Here is a 20,093-nt window from a genome sequence, read left to right on the forward strand (position 1 = left end):
TTCTTTCTTTCTTGATTCATCTTGCTGACCAAGGACACAACCCATGGAATCATCAAGCACCGTCAAGTACATAATCAAGGGTCTCCATTCAACAGGCGGAGACAGAATCAGAGGCTCAGACAAATACTCTTTAATACTGTCAAAGGCCTCTTGGGAATCCTCGGTCCAATCATGACGTTGATCTTTCCGAAGGAGCTTGAATATAGGCGCACATGTGGCAGTCATGTGGGATATAAATCTCGAAATGTAATTCAAGCGGCCAAGAAAACCTCGGACTTGCTTCTCAGTTTTGGGCGCAGGCATCTCTTGTATTGCTTTGACCTTGGCAGGATCAACTTCAATACCTCTTTCACTGACAGTAAAGCCCAATAACTTGTCGGAACAGACTCCAAATGTACACTTGTTTGGATTCAAGCGGAGTTTGTACTTCCTCAAATGCTGGAAAAGCATCAACAAGTGTTCTACATGTTCAACATCCATTCTCGACTTCACAATCATATCATTGACATACACCTCAATCTCCTTGTGCATCATATCATGAAACAAGGTAGTCATAGCGCGTTGATACGTGGCTCCGGCGTTCTTCAAACCGAAGGGCATCACTCGATAATAGAATGTTCCCCAAAGTGTGATGAATGTTGTCTTCTTCATATCCTCGGGTGCCATTTTAATCTGATTATAACTGGAAAATCCGTCCATAAATGAAAAGACATTAAATTTAGCTGTATTATCTACCAACATATCAATGTGTGGTAGAGGAAAATCATCTTTCAGACTAGCTTTATTCAAGTCACGGTAGTCCACAGACATTCAGACTTTTCCATCTTTCTTAGGCACAGGCACAATATTGGCCACCCATTGAGGATATGTCGAAGTCACCAGAAACCCCACATCAATTTGCTTCTGAACTTCTTCTTTGATTTTCACCGCCATGTCTGGATGAGTTTTTCTAAGCTTCTGCTTCACAGGCACACACTCAGGCTTCAACGGCAAGAAATGTTGCACAATATCAGTATCTAGACCAGACATATGTTCATACGACCAGGCAAAGACGTCGACATATTCTCGTAGCAATTCAATCAACCTATTCTTAACAGACTCTTCAAGGAGTGCCCCAATCTTTACTTTACGAATGCAGTCTTCAGACCCCAAGTTGACTGTTTCTAGATTCTCAAGATGCGGTTGAATGATCTTCTCCTCGTGCTCAAGCAGACGGGTAATCTCATCAGGAATCTCTTCAACATCATCTTCTTCTTCCTCAAATACAGGGAACTCAGAGTTGGGAGATGGTGTTGGATCATTATGTTCAATGGGTTTGATTAACCTGCATAATGATTTTGAGTATAAAAGAGATTTCAGAATTCAAGCAAGACAAATCATTATGCAGATGAAAAGATTGATTTTATTCTCTTTTTAGGGTTTTATGGTGATCACCAATTTCATGCAAAAAGCGAAAAGGAAAAATAATTTGGAAAAATAAACATTTAACATGTGACTTTTAAATGAATATCATTGTATTAATCAAATTGTGCCAACATTGTCTTCACTTCTCCTTTTGGCATGGGAGAAAGGTTTTCAAATAAAATGAACACATTATGTTGACTTATGGATAAAGTTGCCAAGATTCCGCCAGGTGTGACAAAGTTGCCAAGATCTTCCTCTTCATCATCTTCAACAATGGCAACAGCTTCTTGATCTTCAACAGTGTGGATGAAACTATAAGACCCTAATTTTGACCCTAAGACCCCTCATGGCATCATATCATTTGCTCAGTGCATTGCCTCAAGGATCATAGCATGTTTGGCTCCTTAACCCTAGGGGTGGGACTTGTGTGAGTGGTTTGAGACCACCAAGCATGCTTGTATTGTATTTAATTGCTTTTCTTATTTTGTTTACTAACCAAAAGCATAAAAATATGTCACTAACTCTTTCTATTTTGAAGCTCAAGTGATCATGTGTGCCCTTGCTCCTAGGAGGCTCCTAAGCTCAATGAAGTGGCTAGATGAAGATGAGAAAAAGCATGACAATGGTCAACAAAGATCTTAATTATCATATATGTCTCCCAGGTATCTCAATTTGCCAATTTGATCAAGATAACCCAAAGGGCTTGAGGATTGTTTCCCAAGCAAACCCTAATTCAACTATGCTTTGACTATGCTTTGCTCATGAAGAAACCTCAACCTATGATCAAATTCAATCAAGGTAAGTTCTTTCACTCATTATTTTTTGCATATATGAGCCTATGTAAGTATCCTCAATCATTCATTCATCAAGATTTGAAGTTTTGCCTTGAGAAGTTGACAAGTCAACTCATCTGACTAAACTGAGGATCATTGAGATATAACATGTAATGTGTTTGTCAAATAATGATGGCCTCAAGAGAAAAAATGTTCTTAAGAATCATATGAACAAATTTATTGTTCATCACAAATACATATGAAAATTTCAAGGTCATCATTCATTTCAAAATATTAAAGGTCATTTTAAATGACACCTTAATTTTAGGTCAACCTCCCAAGGACCTAACTTCCTTAATTTTTATTATTTTGAGGTGAGACCAAATTCATTGGAAATATTAAGATGTCTATTTCAAATGTTATGTTGGACAAAATTTCATAATCCTAAAATAAACACATGTGGTAATACAAAACATTATAGGTCACTTTGGACCAAAACCATTGAATTTGAAAAATGTCGAACTTCAAGTGCCCATAACTTTCTCATGAAAAATCCAAAAGATGCCAAATTTAAGTCCAAATTGATCACCTTGAAAAGATCTGTAACTTTTAGGTTAGATGTTTTTCCATTTGAGGCTTGCATAATTGAAATATAAGGGCTTGAAAGTGGTTGCTTTTGTTGCAAATTTTCAAAGGGAACCTAGACATGTTTTGTACCACAAACTTCATAGCCAGTTTTCATAAATTTCCAAACTCCAAATGAATTTTTGCCCAACATGACTTTTGTTCCTTATTCCAAGATATTTCCAACCATTACTCACATGACCATTTTTGGATTTTTCATGTGGGAGTTTCGAAGAGCTTAATGTTTATGATCATTTTTGCAATTCACATCATACCTTGGAATGCAAGCTTGTGCAACCTCTTGTGCACGTCCAATTCAACTACATTTGATCTCAGCATGCATTTACATTCATTCTTGGGCTTTGCACGCGCTTGTACAGGCCCCTGCATGAAGGATCCAAGTTTCATGCACACGAGCCAAACACGACCTTGCATCCATTCCAACTATAAATAGAAGCTCATGCTCATTCAAAAATCAACCACAAGGAGATCTGAAACGCTGCTGGATTGAAAACCAAACCCTCACCTAAAAGAGTTTCAGTTTTCATTTTCAATTTCAAGCTTGTATTTCAACATCATTAGTTGGATTTCAAAGCATAATTCCTTAACCTTGCATCATCATCACACTTCCAGAGCAAGATTGGATCAAAAGCTTGAAGAACTCCTGCTTTTTGAAGCTGCATTTCAGAGGTAGAACCTCAATTTTTCTTGATCTAGATCTTTCTATACGATGTGAATTTCTTTGGTTTGTACTGTTTTCTGAAGTCTTCAAGCATGAGGCAGGCTAGTGGTGGTCTCAATTTTGCAAATCGTGTTCATTTCAGATCAAACACCATGATCTTTAAGCCCATGTTTCTCTTTAAATAGGAACTTTGAGGAGAATCCGTGGTTACAGGGGTGATGTACATCACCTCGGCTTCATTTTGATACCTTGCTTTTTCATTTTCATTAAAGTTTGAATCCCTGCGCGTGGTGGCCGGAATTGGTTGGCTGGCCGGAGAAGATGGTGGTTTCCACCACCATCCCCACGTGGAAGCTTCAGGATCATTGGATCTGGCTCAAACGTTTTAGTCCTAGTCATTGCGTGTTATGACTTATTTTAAATCCATGTGTTGCGCGTTTGACCAAGGTGTATCATATGACCGCGCCTCTGAGCCTTAGGATCATTGCCACGTCAATTAATGAAAGATCATGTGGCTGCGCATTTTTGTTATTTTCTGATTTTTGTTTTAATTTCATTTAATCCCTTTTATTTTCCAAAATTCATAAATATTTTATTTGAAGTCACAAAAATATGAGGCCAATGCCAAAAAAAATCTTGAAAAATCTAGTTTCATATTTTGATTTTTAATTATTTTTGTGACTTCATTTAGTATTTTTTTGTGAATTATTTGGTTTTTAATAGTTTTTAATTTATTTTAATTACTTTTTGATATCTTAAAAATCCAAAAATATTTTCTTAACACATATGGATCATGATAAGTCAATGAAAAATAGTCTCATCAATTTCTTCATTGATTTGAGATTTTAATTCATATTGTGTTATTTTTATTGTTTTTAATTGTTTTAAAATAGTTTTTGATTTAAAAAAATTTTGAGAAAATTTGTCAAAGCTTGTTTGACCATTTTAGATCTATGAGAATTTAATTGGACTTGTTGAAGTTGATTTGAATTAAATTTGAGGTTTGACCATATTTTGTCCATTTTATTTTACATTTATTTTTAATTTAAAAATATACCAAAAAATATGTTTGACTTGTTGACTTGTAACCTTCATTTCTCATCTGTTTAGCATTGGTTGATGATGATTTGATTCACTTTTGATCAATTGTGTTTGACATTTGAGTTCTCTTTTCATTCATTCCATCTTCATCTCTTTCTTTTTATTTTTGGCCAATAAGTTAATGTCTTATGGTTGGTCTTGACATATGAGAGGTTTAACCTTCTTTGATCCAAATCAAACTCAACTTGATCCAAGATCAAATGAGTTGCTTTGTGTCTAAGATAGGTTTCTTCTTGGTCAAGCAAAAAACCTAAAGTCCATACAAGGCCTTTCTCTTTTCTTTTGGCATGGCAAGTTTTGGAGCTTGGCTTACTACTCACGATCTCTAACTTGTGTTTATTTGCCTATAGTTTTATTGACCGGCCTCAGATAGGTGTGACTACTACATTAGACCACTTACGATTGCTTAAGATAACACTAAATTGTCTTATGACAAACTAACATAACCATAGTAATTACTAACTTAAATTTGAGCATTTAATTTCTTGCAATTTACTTTAATGCAATTTACTTTCTTGCTCATTTTTTCATCTTGCTTTTCCCTTTGCTCACTTGAGCACATATTTTATGTTTATGTCATTTTCCTTTTGCTCATTTGAGCTCATTATTGTATATAAATATATTGTTGTCTTGTGTATGTTTTGCTTTTGTTTTGTGTGAACCCAATGCAAAAAGGAGAAAGAACTTAGAATTAGGACTTACCTATGCTTAAAGGAGTTCAAGGGCAATTAGGCCTCATGCCTTTAGAATGCTAAATTTGTTGAAGAGAAACTAGGCCTCATGCCTTTAGAATGCTAAATTTCAAAGTTGACTTCAAAGGACTTCATTTCCAAAACTTATTCTTTGTCCATTCCTCTTATTGTGTTGTGAACTTTTTGATGTTTGCTCTTGTGTGATAGGGATTCCATCTTGAGATAGTAAGAAGGACCATTGTCATGAGTAGCCAAGTTAAGAGAGACAAGCCAAGTGGAGATCCTAGGAGATTGAATCCAAATATTGTGTGATTGCATGTTGTTTGCTAAGTCCAAAGGAAAGGAGCATCTTGAATCATCTTTATGATCTCAAGAAAAGGAACTCCAAGGGTTTTATCTTCTCACTTATCCTTGTATGCTTTAGGACTAGCCCATCTCTTCTTCTCCCCACTCTAACCCAAGCCAAATTCTTTTGTGTAAACTTTGACTTTGTTTCAAATTAGAAACCTAGGCCTTATGCCTTTGACTTTTCAAAAAAAAATTCATTAATACTTATTGTGAATGGATCTTAATCCAACTTTGACCTCATTTTATAAATAAATCTAACTTGTAAATACAACTCATTTCAAGTTGATTTTTGTGGTTCCAATGGCCACCTTTGTTAAAACATTTTCATAAACATTAGTCATAAGTTTGAGTTATCATAGTGTAGCGGGGTATTCGTTACCATTAGAGATATTGACTAAATCCAAGGTAAACCATACAAGTCGAGTCGCCACCGCACTTCTATTTATCCAAAGGAATGGCTAGAAAGCGAACAAAAACCTAAAAGTTTTATCGGATCAAATACTAGTAAAAATGTCAGAGATCTGGGTAAGGGGGTTGGTTATGCAATGGGAAGGTTTTAAGCACCCAAAACATCCTAGGTACTCCTAGGGAGCCCTTTTCATAAGCGGTGTTCTAGTCTAAAGGGTGTAGGTATATCTAAAGTACTATTTACTAAAAGGAAGGTTAAAAGAAAATGACTCGCAAGGATGTCGCATCCATTTCCTACGTATCTCATCTGAGTATGAGAATCAGAGTCTTCGTAGCTCGGCTACCTATGGGTTAAAGAGAAGTGTGCTCGGTAAGACGTCGCGTCTTATGCCAATGTATCTCATATGGAATGAGAATCAGAGCAAAACGTAGTTCGGCTAACTAGGGGTTAAGGATTGCCATCTGAACTTGGACTTACAAAAGATGACACTAGCTGTGTCAAAGGAGGGTGGGAAGTGTGTTCAACATCCTAGCAGTAAGTGTCGCAGCTCGCTGAATCGAGTCTTAGGCAGTTACCTCTTTGCAATAGAACGGACTGACATGCCACAAGATCGGAGACGCACGAAAGGTCTAAAAGTGGGGAAGCTCTGCTCTAGAGTTATCATGCAATATGGACTTATGTGTTAGGATTTGCAAAGGGGATCATTTACCTAATGTTAGCATGCAAAGAATAAGTGAATTCTACCTATTTTATCATACAAAGGGTTCTACCTAATGGGTGCTACCTAAACGGAACAAGAGTCGACGAATGGAGCGCGAAGAGGAGTTACGGATAAGGGTAGATGGCGATGCCGGAGGCAATCGACTTACAGGTAGATGGCGATGCCTGAGGCAATCGACTTACAAGAGGATGGATAAATTCGTGCTGGTTCTATTAAGTTTTGAAAATGATTACTCGACGTTGGATCGAGCTTTTGATCTTATTTTGAAATGTTTATCGGGAGTTAGTTTTGATTCTTGTATTAACAGGTGACTAAAGAAATAAAGAAATAAATATTATACACTTTATGGGAGAGGGGTACATTTGTTATGAATGGGGATTGTTCATGGCAAACAAACAATAAGAATATATGCCTCATACATCATACAAGTAGGCAACAGTTATCAATCAGATCGGATAAATAAACAATATATAATCAAACCAAAGAATCAAATAATGGAGCATTTAAACAATGCATGAGGGTATGAACATGTTAAATAATCAAGCAATAGAAAGCATGAATGAGAGAAACAAGTATAAAAGATAACAGATGAATCAAACAGATGAAAATATGCACACGAAGGGTCCACTGAATAATTTAATCAGGAAATGAGGTAAGGACCAAATAAAATCAAGGTAAAAGTCCTCTAATACATGGCATATGAGATGAACAAGGGAGGATCAAAAGATCTCTTCAATTGCGATAAGCAATCCCAAAGTCAAACATCGATCATAAAGAAGTCAACTGACAATTCAAGTCAACTTCAAAAATAATAAATAAATAGCAAATTAATCAAGAAAATTATGAAAAATTAAACTGAATGAGGTGGGGTCAGGACATCATCATACCCTAAAAAGATTTTAAAAATAACGAAAATTGGTACATAAATTAATTAAAATAAAATAGACGTCAAACCAGAAGTCAATTAATGAGACTAGGTTAGAAATAAATCAAGAATAAATAGTAAATTAATCAAGAAAATTATGAAAAATTAAACTAAATACATTGGGATCAGGACATCCTCATCCCCCTAAAATATTTTAAAAATAACGAAAATTGGTACATAAATTAATTAAAAAAATACAGAGGTCAAACCAAAAGTCAATTAATGAGACTAGGTTAAAAAGTAAATCAAGAATAAATAGTAAATTAATCAAGAAAATCATGAAAAATTAAAATAAATAAGGTGGGGTCAGGACATCATCATCCCCCAAAAATATTTTAAATATAATGAAAATTGATACGTGAATTAATTAAAATGAAAGAGAAGTCAAATTAAAAGTCCACCAACCAAACTAGGTCAAAAATAAATCCAAAATAAATTGAAAATGTGAAATAAAATTCCAAGAAAAGGTCAGGTTGACCATGAGGCAGTGGTCAACCTTCATCCCCAAAATCCAATGCTAACAATAATTTTAAGTCATAAAAATAAAATCAATTAAAAAAAGTGTGTTAAATAGACCAGTTAGAATAAATAATTAAAATAAAATATTAATATTAAAAAAATACAAAAATAAAAATTATATAAAATTAAGTAAAACATTAAGAAAAGTGAAAAATATTTTTAGGTAATTTTATGGACGAAGAAAATATTTCAAATAAGAAAAAGAAATACGAAAATGGAAGGATTAATGGTGATGAACATGGTAAGCAAGCGTAGATATATCAAAACATGGCCATGGAAGAGATGATTACCTAATGGAAAATAGAAGTGGAATGGAATTTGATATGTGATGAAACTTTGCCTCCTTGCCACGAAATTCCAATGCTCCTTTAAGGTTAGGGTTCAGCTTCTTAAATAGGGTGGATTAGGTGTTCTCATGGGCTTTTTAATAAGTGATTTATCCATAAGAATAAAAGTGTTAAGTGAGGTGTAAAATGTTGTTATTTTGGGCCAAACTTAAGTGAATGGATGTCCAATGCATGGCCAAAAGAGGTAAAAAAACGTGACTGGTTTGTGCAACATGCTTAGAAAATCTGATTGGGCCAGCCATGCCCAAAATCTGCCAAGAAAATCAAGTCATGGTGCCCACATTAAATGAATGTATCTCTCAAACCATGGATCCAAATGAGATGATTCTAAACAGATGTGAAAGAGGACATGGCAAGGTACAATTGTTGTGAAGAAAGTATTTTCAAATAATGCCTTGAAGTGCAAGAAAACTGACCAAGAAGTCTTGACAAATTTTGAAGATTTTGGACTTAGAAATTTTTCTAAGTGTCCTAAAAAATGTCTCACTTTGACTAAGCGTAACTTTCTCAATTCTAATCCAAATGGAGCAAACTTTATATCTCTTGAGAGCTTGGGACAAGAGGAACAACTTTCATGTTGGGGAAATGTTTAAATAGAGCTTTTATCTTGATGCAAAATAGGCTTAAAGTGAGTGCAACGATCATGAAAACTTGCCCTAAATGGAAAGTCAACCATTTCCAAATTAAGTAACTTTTCTAATTCCTGATTAAATGATGAATCCATGATCCAACCTCGATGAAATTTCACATGTAGGATCCCCTAGAAATGGATTTTGAGATTCCACTCTCAAAATGTCGGGAGTTGACTTTTCTGGCCCTATAGTTGACTTTTCCCAAACTATCTGATTCCTGATTCCATTGATCAATTGAAGCACTTCTAGCTCAAATAAAGAGCTTATTTTTTGTATGTAGATCCTTGTGGACATATGGAGGGCCATGGAAACGAGTTTCACCCAAAGAATCATAAATAAACTGATTTTATACCAATCCCTAGTTTTAGGGAAAAATGATTAGGAACTGATTGCACTGATTGCCAATGGATCTTTCTGAGATAATTGTGAATCTTCCTAGGCCAAGATGCCTCTCTAATGATGACATGGATGAGCTCCTCTACTTCCAACCAAACATTTCCTGTTGCAGGTAGCCATGAAACCCTAATTTCTAATTAAGTCCAGATGAACACTCTGATAGCTTTGAATCCTTCACTGATGAACTGAGGACCATAATAAGATACTTGGACCCCCTGAGACCCTTGAGACTTGTATACTTAGAAAATGAAGTCCAATTCTCAATCTTGCTTTGCATGGGCTCCTTCTGTTAAGGAGTTATCAATCAAAACCTGATTTCCATGTCATTAATGTAGTATGCAATGAGTATGACCTAGTATGATGCTAATGAAGTGTGAAACATAGTCCCATGCTTCCAAGAAAAATGAAGGATAAATTTTGGGGTATTACACATAGTGGTTAATATAAACCTCACCTTATCCTTAGTGATTATATTATAAGTCTTCCATACTTATTAAAGGGTTAACCCCTCAAATCATTTCACCAATCTTTGTGATTTTTACCCCGAACTACGAGGTTTTGATCCTACCTTTGTGATGGTACGTAGGCAATGGGTTCATCCATTCAAACAATAAAATTTTAAATATAATCTATTCTCTTCTCATCTCCCCAATCTTTTACACATATTTTCACAAATACCAACCTACAACAGATTTTCAAAAAGAGGTTCCCTTAAGGTACTAAGGATGTTTTGGGTGTGTAAAACCTTCCCATCTCATAACCAACCCCCTTACCTAGATCTCTAAACTTTTTAATAATTTTTGATTTGATAAGACTTCTTAGTTGGCTTATGTTCGCTTTTTAGCCTTTCCTTTGGACAAATGAAAGTGCGGTGGCGACTCGAATTATATGTTTACTTTTGGTTTAGTCAATAAACCATAAGGTAACGAATACCCTGCTACAGAAACTACCACTCTAGAACAGTCCACTCTCCTTGGAAACACCAGATGAGTACCCTATGCCAGCTCGAGATTTGTTATCTTCCAACTTGATCATTTTCCCCAACCCAGTAGTTACACCATGCTCAAAGGCCAATTTTGCATCTTTATAGGAGACAAATGAAGAAAGTCCTTTCCTTGAAGGCTCAGCAATAGACAAGGGTTGGAACAGAGTCCCAACCTCATCCTTAGCAATATTGTAGGAAAAGGAAGATAAATGACTGACCAGGAGAGCCTTCTCTCCCCCTATCACCACCAACTTCTTGTTCTTCACGAACTTCAACTTTTGGTGTAGGGTGGATGTCACGGCGCCTGCCTCGTGAATCCATGGTCTTCCAAGCAAACAGCTGTAACACGGATTAATATCCATGACCTGGAAAGTGGTCTGGAAATCACTAGGTCTAATCTTGATCGGGTTTTCTAATTCGCCGATATCAGTTTTGCGCGATCCATCAAACGCCTTAACAACCACTCCATTCTGCCTCATGGGAGGCCCCTGATATGAAAGTTTGGCAAGAGTGGATTTTGGAAACACATTGAGCGATGATCCTGTGTCCACCAACACATTGGACAAGGCATCATCCTTACAGTTCATAGATAGTTCGATCTTAGGTTCTCCCTGATCAAATTCTCTTATGCACTCATCTATGATATCAATCGCATAACATGCGTCTCCTAGAATTGGTGCCATCAGGAATTTCGAAAGAATGAACTCGATCTTTTCATCCCCTACTTCGAAGGTTAATATCCCTCTTTTGACATCTATTATAGCTCTTGTTGTTGATAAGAATGGTCTGCCTAAAAGGATAGGGATATCTTCTTCTTCTTTGATATCCATGACCACAAAGTCTGCTGGGATATAAAGTTGACCGATCCTAACTTGGATGTCTTCTAAAATGCCTACAGCATACTTAACAGACATATCAGCTAATTGAAGGGACATCTTAGTTGGTTGTAATTCTCCTAAGTTTAACCTTTTACATACAACTAAGGGCATTAAACTCACACTAGCGCCTAAGTCTAGGAAAGCTTTATCGATCACATGACTCCCTAAAATGCAAGGTATAGAAAAGCTACCAGGGTCATTCTCCTTCTTAGAGAGTTTATCCTCGGAAGTAAAGTTGCATTCCAAAGGTTTGGGATCGTCAAGCCTACGCTTGTTGGTTAAGATGTCTTTGAGAAATTTGGCGTAAGACGCAATTTGGGTGGTAACTTCGGTGAAAGGAATCTCTACATGAAGCTTTTCTATAACTTTTATAAATTTTTGGTATTGGTTTGTTTAAGTCTTTGTGGGTATGGGATTGGTGGTTTGTACGGGGGTGGTGGTTTGTAAGTTTTATCCTTGGCTTCAACTGCTTGGTTGGTTTGTTTCTTGGGTTCCTCTGGTTCCTCTTCTTGGTCGGTAGGTATAGAAGCTCTGGACTCGTTCATTGCTGGGTTATGAGGCCATTCGTAAGCGGTCCCACTTCATAACGAGATAGCGTTAGCTTGCCCTCGAGGGTCTGGTTGAGGGTTTCTTGGTAATTGGCCTCCAGGTGTAGTTTGTGGGGCTTGGTTTTGTGCTACCTGTGAGATCTGGGTTCCAAGCATCTTGTTGTGGGTGATTAGCTGATCAACCTTGGTTCCTAATTGCGTTATAAGTTCGTTTACGTCTGGTTTAGGAATTCTTTATTTTGCTGAGTCTGGCCCGATATAAAGCTCTCCATTATCTTCTCAAGGATAGACTTCTAGGGAACAACTTGCATAGGTTGGTTTAGTTTTTGGGCTTGATAACCTCGCGGTCTCTGAGGTGCATGATTTTGGGTAGGGTTCTGGTTTTTATAGGAGAAATTTGGATGATTCTTCCATCCATGGTTGTAAGTGTTTGAAAATGGGTTACCTTGGGTGTAATTCACTTGGTCGATATTTTGTTCGTTCAAAAGGTTACACGTCGCCGATTCGTGTCCTTTGGATCCACATAGTTCGCACTATATTTGGACTACTGCTACGGTGTTAGTGTTTGTAGACATATGTTCGATTCTAAGGGCTAAAGCGTCCATTTTCACCTGCATCATGTCTAGAGAGCTTACCTCATGTGTTCCACCTTGGGTCTCCTTTTTCTCTATTGATGCTCGTTCAGTTCCCCATTGGTAATGGTTTTGGGCCATATCCTCAATTAGGTCACAAGCTTCTGGATAAGGTTTGTTCATCAGCGCGCCACCAGCGGCAATGTCGATGCTCATCTTTGTGTTATAATGGAGTCCATTGTAAAAGGTATGAACGATCAACCATTGATCTAGGCCATGGTGTGAACAGACTCTTAATAGCTCTTTATATCTTTCCCAAGCTTCGAAAAGTGATTCTCCTTGGTTTTGAGCAAATCTAGTTATTTGGTTTCGAAGAACAACAATCTTACTAGGGGGGAAATATCTAGCAAGGAATACTCTCCTATGGTCTTCCCAGGTAGTTATTGAATTAGCTGGAAGTGAATCTAACCATGAACGTGCTCTATCCCTGAGGGAGAAAGGGAATAATCTTAAACGAATCGCATCGGGTGAAGCGATGTTAGATTTAAAGGTGTCGGCTAGATGGATAAAAACTTTTAAATGTTGATTCGGGTTCTCAGTAGCGAGACCTGTGTATTGGTTTTGTTGCACTAATTGCAACAAAGACGGTTTTAGTTCGAAATTGTTAGCAGGTATAAGGGGGTTTACTATACTCAAACTAGGTTCCTCATCAGAAGGTTAAGAAAATTCCTTAAGGGGTCTCCGGTCGCGATTCTCGTCCATAGCTTTCTTAATTCGAATGAGTAAGAGGCGTGTACGAGTATAACGTCCGGGTTCCGCTAAAGGATCTACTAAATTTCTGGTATTACGGGTTCTTCGCATTTAACGGCTAATAATGCCTTAGTCTATACGGTGTAACAATAAGGTACAAAATTTGACGAAGTTGGTCCCCGGCAACAGCGCCAAAAACTTGATCGTGTGGATTCGCAAGTGCACGAATTACGTCAAAGTAATATAAAAGAATATCGATCCCACATAGACCAATCATCAATCTATCGATTACTATCGTTACTGTGTTTATCTAAGGCGGTATAAAAGAGATATTGGGTTTTCGAAATAACGGTAAATAATAAATGCAGGTAAAGACAGGTTGAATGTATCTCACGTCAGTTAAGTGATGTTTCGATTGTCTAAATAGAATTATATATGAGGCAATATTTTCTACTCTTGAAAATAATCCATTTAACAGGAACTGTCGCTTTCGCGTATTCAGAACCGAGTTTACCCTTAAATTAAGGACTTTTATTGTCACTTATAAAAGGTGCGCAAAACGCTAAAGTAGTAAACTTATTTTTAATAAATGAGACTCGTTAACTTAGTTGAAAAGTGATTTTGATTTAGAAAGTTTTACCCGAGGAGTTTCCTGATTTTAGATCTATCAACGCGTCCAAAAATAGTTTCAAAAATAGTTTTTCCTTAAAGTGATAAAAAATCCTAGTTAACTAAGCTAGGGTGCTTTCGCACTCCTTGAATAATTAAAACTAACCAAGTTTGTTTTAGAAAACTCAAGGTAAAAATCAAAACAAGCTTTAAAGTATTTCTAGAGATCCAATATGTGAAACATTACTTTACTGCGATCCTTACATTCTAACCTTTAAAAGATTTAGCCAGACATGGTAACACAAACAAACACAACGGTATTGATCATGATGAAAAGTTTGTTTTAGAATGTGAGGCATAAACAGCGAGTAAAAGTGCGTAAAAATAAATAAAGTAAAGCGAGTGCAGAAAATAAATAAAGAAAAGCGAGTGCAGAAAATAAATAAAGTAAAGCGAGTGCGGAAAATAAATAAATTAAAAGCGAGTACGGGAAATAAATAAAGTAAAAGCGATGCGAGAAATAAATAAAATATAAGCGATGCGGGAAATAATAAATAAAGCGATAAATAAGAACCTGCTCCAAATGGAGGCTTCGATTCTAGTACAAAAATAAACCTCTGACTCCTGAAGCTAAAGACGACAACAACTCGAAGTGACCCAACTCAATCTCACTAAGGTGCGATATCCCCCCGATGTGACAGGTTATCGCTATTACAAATGATAAATATATGCTTAGTGTTGTAAAACTAAGTTGGATGACTAGAAAACGAAATGGAACAAGCTATTTATAGAGCTTTTCAGCAGCTTGTAAAGACCATGGTGCCCTCCAACTTCCCCTTAGTGGGAACATGACTTCCAAAGGTGGCCCTCGCCATCCCTTCATGGCGCCCGCCATGTGTGTTAATGGGGTGGATCATGGGAACGTGGCGGTTACCTCCTAGTTGAGGTCTGATGACTCATGGCTTCCCCTATAGCGGCCGCCATGTGCAACGCCGTGTGTGTAATTTCGCCGAAAAACACTAATTTTAGATCTTTTTACTTTGTTTCTTCCAAAAGAGTCTGAAAGTGCTAAATATCTGAAAACAAGAGAAAAGAAAGCATAATACAAACAAAATTATAATAAAGTCCTAATAAACATGTGAAATCCTAGTCAAAAGCACAGTGTAATTCGGTGTGATAATCTCACACCCGCAAAGTCGATGGTGCAGATCCTCAGCAAATCTGTCCTCTTTCCCCAACCAGGGTCAAGCCTTTGAGAATGATGATTCATTTTCATCCTTTACATCTCCTTCTCAAGCGGATGCCTCTATACTGTTGAGATTAGCCGAGTTTTGTAATGATGATTCAGACCATTCACATTTGTATTCTTCGTGATCGTCTTTGTCATCATAATCATGAATCATATATACACATACATATGCATATACATTCGTAGATTTCATTATTGCATTATTATTTCACTTTGTGATTCATTATTTTTTTGGTCCTCTACTATGGTGGTATCCTTTCCCCCACACAGATTTGGTGTGTCTGTCCTCCTTCAATTATAGAGTGTCGGCCCCTTAAGCAAGAAGAATTTAACCTTTCTCATTCCCCACCGAGTTATTGCCTCGTGGATAATTGTTATTTCAGCTTTCTCCCTAGTTGATTATCTGGGTAGAACCGCTTCCCCTGAGTTAAATCCTCATTAGGTTGTGTCTTTGATTGACCTTTTCTTTCTAGATTTATCCTAGATAGATGCTTTGATCCCCCCAGAGCCTGTTACCCAGTAACTGGTAACATTCTTCTCGATTTGCGAGTACTTTACTCTTACCCAATACCCGATTAATGTTAATCTACTTCCTCTTGTTTTTCCAGCGGATTCCTTTCACGTTTCCTTAGGTAGTCTATCCTTGATATGTTCATCTTAACCGATGATGTATATTCTTTCCTTTTGAGCCTATCCTTGATATGTTCATCTTAACCGATGATGGATATTCTTTCCTTTTGAGCCTATCCTTGATATGTTCATCTTAACCGATGACGAATATTCTCTTTGTGGTATTCTACCCAGTAAAAAGGTAGTTGTAATCCCTATTTTGTTCCCAGAGGGTTAATCCTTGATATGTCCATCCTAATCGATGACGGGATTCCTCCTTTTTTTGTTTTCAATCCAGTAACTGATAGATGTAATTCTTATTTATCCCCTCAGAGTCTATCCTCGATATGTTCACTTTAACCAGTGACGAATATTCTCTCTTTTAGTTTCCTATCTAGTAACTGATAGATGTAATTCCTATTTCTCCCCTTGGAGTCTATCCTTGATAAGTTAACATTAACCAACTACAAATATTTTCTCTTTTGGTTTTTTATTTAGTAACTGATATATGTAATTTTTGTTTCTCCCCTCGGAGTCTATCCGTGATATGTTCATCTTAACCGGTGACGGATATTCTCTTTTCGGTATTCTATTCAATGACTAATAGATGCAATTCCTACTTTTCACGACAGTATATCCTTGATATGTTCATCTTAATCAATGATGGATATTCTCCCCTTTGAGTATATCCTTGATATGTTCACTTTAACCAGTGACATAAATTCTATTTCTTTGCGGTATTCTTCCCAGTAACCGGTAGTTGTAAATCCTATTTGGCTTTTCCCCATCCGGTTATTATTACCCACTAACTGGTAATGAATACACCTTCTGGTTCCCTCAGCTAGTCATCCTTGATATCTTTATCCTAACCGGTAACGGATGTCCTCTCTGTCAAATTATGTTATCTCCTTACCCAGTAACCGGTAGTGGATAATATACTTCTGTTACTCGTGTGTTAAAGATCTTTTCTTCCCTAGTTGAGTTTGAGTGTGCTTTTCCTCAGTAAAATTATTGTTTCCTGTTTGGTTCGAGTATTTTAGTTTAGGGTTTAGGGTTTAGGGTTTAGGGTTTAGGGTTTAGGGTTTAGTGATTTTTCTTTACGTAATGCATTATGTTCTTGCGGACTTTCAGTCTCTCCATATTTTTTTCCTTTGTGGCAACATTTTCCCCACATAAATAGGTGCAGATGTAAGACCCTAATTTTGACCCTAAGATCCCTCATGCTATATCATCATATGCATTGGTATTAGGATCACACATTGACATCCTCCCTACCCCTCCATTTTGTGGCTTTGCATTGGGAGATATCACCAAGCACATTTGATTGTATCATACTTCATTTTTCTTTATTTACTAACCAAAATACAAAAATATGTCAATATATAGTTTTTTACTTTTGTAGGTAGTGTATAGGCTCACCTATGCTATATCAAGCTCATATCTAGGGTTTGAGACCCTCAATGCAAGGAGCACAACCAATAATTGGTTTACATTGGCTATAAGCATCATACATGTATCCCCATGATCTTCACATATTATTTTGATCAAGAAATTATCAAGAGTATGGAGTTGGTTCGCCTTGGAAACCCTTGGTCAACAAGTTTCTTCAATAATAGATCAAATATTTCACTGGATAATTCATATTACATCATTTTATGCATATATGATCCTCCATTAGTCCCAAAAGTCAAGGGAATATCAAGCTAGCAAGTTGGTTCTTGGTGGTTGATCAGAGAAAGTCAACTAGTCAAAATTGGGGTTCCCTAGACCCTATCTCATACAATACTTGTCATATGAAAGTTATGCCAATAGAAAGGTTACTCAATATGACATTCCAAACAACTTTCATGTTGAAGTCAAGAGCTAGTTTTGCTTGGAAAGTCATTTTTTATGGTGAAAGATTATAGGTCATTTTGTCTGAGCCCTAGTTGGGAGGCCAACTTCCCAAGATCATAACTTGCTCATTTTTTATGATATGAAATCCATTCAAATTTCATGATCAAATTCAAGATGTCTACTTCAACTTTTATTTTTGAAAGAAGTGCTAATACAACTTGAAAATGCATGTGCCAAGAGGAATCATTATAGGTCATTTTGGGCCAATACCATTGAACAAGTGATTTTCCTCAACTTCTAAAATGCATAACTCCTTCATGCCAAATACAAATGAGGTCACATTTGTGAACAAATTAAATAGTTTTGAAATGATACAACTTTGATGAAGGAACTTTCTCATTTGAAGTCCATAGAAAAAGTTATTCAAGGTGGAAGAAGTGAACAAGGGTTCAACATGAAAGTTGTTCCCCTTGATTTCACCTTTCCAAAAAGTCCAAATCATATCATTTGGACAAAGTATGAAGGACTTTTGCATGTATGTAAGTTAAAGGACCATTTGGTTAATTTTAACTTCCATTTTTCTTACACATTTGCATGGCTCACCAACATGAATTAAGCATGATTAACGTTCAATTTTGGATCAGATCACATCATCTCATGGGCCTAGAACATGCCCATGCAACCATGCAGAGGAGAATTTTAGAATTTGCCAAAAATGGAAGTGTGTGGAAATCAATATCTTTGGCTATATATAAAACCCTCATTGATCAGAATTAAGGACCTCATGCCCAAGCTTTGAACCTGCAACCTCAAACCCTCACCATTGAAGGATAAACTTAAGGATTTTCTTTGAAAATTGAGTTTCAATTCTCCATATGTTTTGAGATTGAAACTCCAAGAGTAACCCCCTTTCCTTGATCCATTTCACTTCCATCAAGCATCTGAAGAAAGGCCAAGCATAATTGAAAGCAAGATCGTGCCAATCTGAAGCTCCATTGAATCCGAACTTTCAGAATTTTCATCTCTTTGATTCTCCCTCAATTCTTCACCATTCTTGTTGATTTTTGGTTGTCTGAATTCCCATCAATGTATGAAAGAAGATTGAGTTACTTTAAGGTAAAATTGAACCAACTCAGTTCATGATCCTCAAATTTCAAATCCCTGTATATTTTTATATAGTTGAAATTGGATAAAATTGAGGCCAGATTCGAGCTCCTGGCCATATTTTCTTTGAATCCATATCCGTTTTATTTTATTTTAGTGGAGGTTGGTGGTAGACGAGTCCGGTGAGGTCCTCCGAAGAAGAAAACCGGAGCCCTAGGTCCGGGGGTGTGGTGGCATGCTCCTATCCATAAGATCTTCTCCCTATCTTCTAATCTTGGCCTTCGCTTTTGATTACCATGTGTGTACATGCATTGACTTGGGAATGTGATGGATTGCGCATTTTGACCATCTGATATGCCTCCTTAATTAATAAGGGAGATCAGATGGCTTTCCTTTTTTTGATTTTCTAATAATTTCATTTAGTCCCTTATTTTTAATTAATTCATATCAATTTCATTTTTAATCCAAAAATTATGGAACTTTCACCAAAAAAATTCAAATATTTTCCTCATTCTTTTTCTGAATGAAAATTATTTTTCGGATTAATTTTGATATTTTTCATGATTTAATTGTTTTTGTGCATATTTTTTATTGTTTAAAAATACTTTTGACTTTTCAAAATTTATGAAATTTTTTGTTTGAGGTCCTTTGACTTTGTTTGACCTAGGATAAATCTCTTGTCCGTTTATTTGATGTTTTGAAGAGGTTTTAGGTTTTTGATCAAACATAATTTAATTTAAATGCATTTTAATTTGATTTTTAATTGATTAATTGTGTAGAAATTGGGTTGAGCCATTTTTATTGACTTGTGAAGTTAGATTATGTGTTTTGGCCATGGTCAAGGTTGATTTGGCTTTTGTTGGATTAAAATCATTGGGTTTAGTGGATTGATGAAATGTACATTTCATCTCCCAAAATGAATGAATGATTTTAATTTGGTAAAAGTCCTCCCTTCAGCATTTGACTAGCTTTTATTATTATTGCTTTTAATTTCAAGTCATTTACTTTATAATTCAAATTCAAGTCAGTTACCATTTCATTTTCCATATCATTTAACTTGTGTATGTTTATGCCATTTTCACTCTGCTCTCTTGAGCCATATATTGTGATTGTATATATTTGTTTGTGTATCTTCTTTGTGTTTGTGGTATTAGGACCTTAAAATACCCAATAAACAACAAAAACCCTAAAAAATGTTTGTGTGGACTGTTGGATTTGATCTGAGCTTTTGGACTTAGAATTAGGCAACATTCTCTATACAAAAGAACTTGGCCAATGCTAACATTTCTGAGACCAAGTTATTGAGATTTGAGCTTTCATCTGATGTAAGTATTGGGATCCACTTGAGTTCATATGCTACATGGTCTTGATGCAATTGTT

At 36.3% G+C, this 20,093-nt stretch overlaps 1 non-coding gene across 1 annotated transcript; it reads left to right on the forward strand.

The window, feature by feature from the left end:
- The first annotated feature begins 12,827 nt into the window (after window positions 1–12,827).
- On the forward strand, window positions 12,828–12,934 carry LOC127099391 (small nucleolar RNA R71). The gene has a single exon (XR_007793897.1). It is a non-coding gene; the product is annotated as a small nucleolar RNA R71 (small nucleolar RNA).
- The last annotated feature ends 7,159 nt before the right edge of the window (window positions 12,935–20,093 follow it).

This window comes from Lathyrus oleraceus, chromosome 6 (assembly GCF_024323335.1).
Source record: "Lathyrus oleraceus cultivar Zhongwan6 chromosome 6, CAAS_Psat_ZW6_1.0, whole genome shotgun sequence".
NCBI lineage: Eukaryota > Viridiplantae > Streptophyta > Magnoliopsida > Fabales > Fabaceae > Lathyrus > Lathyrus oleraceus.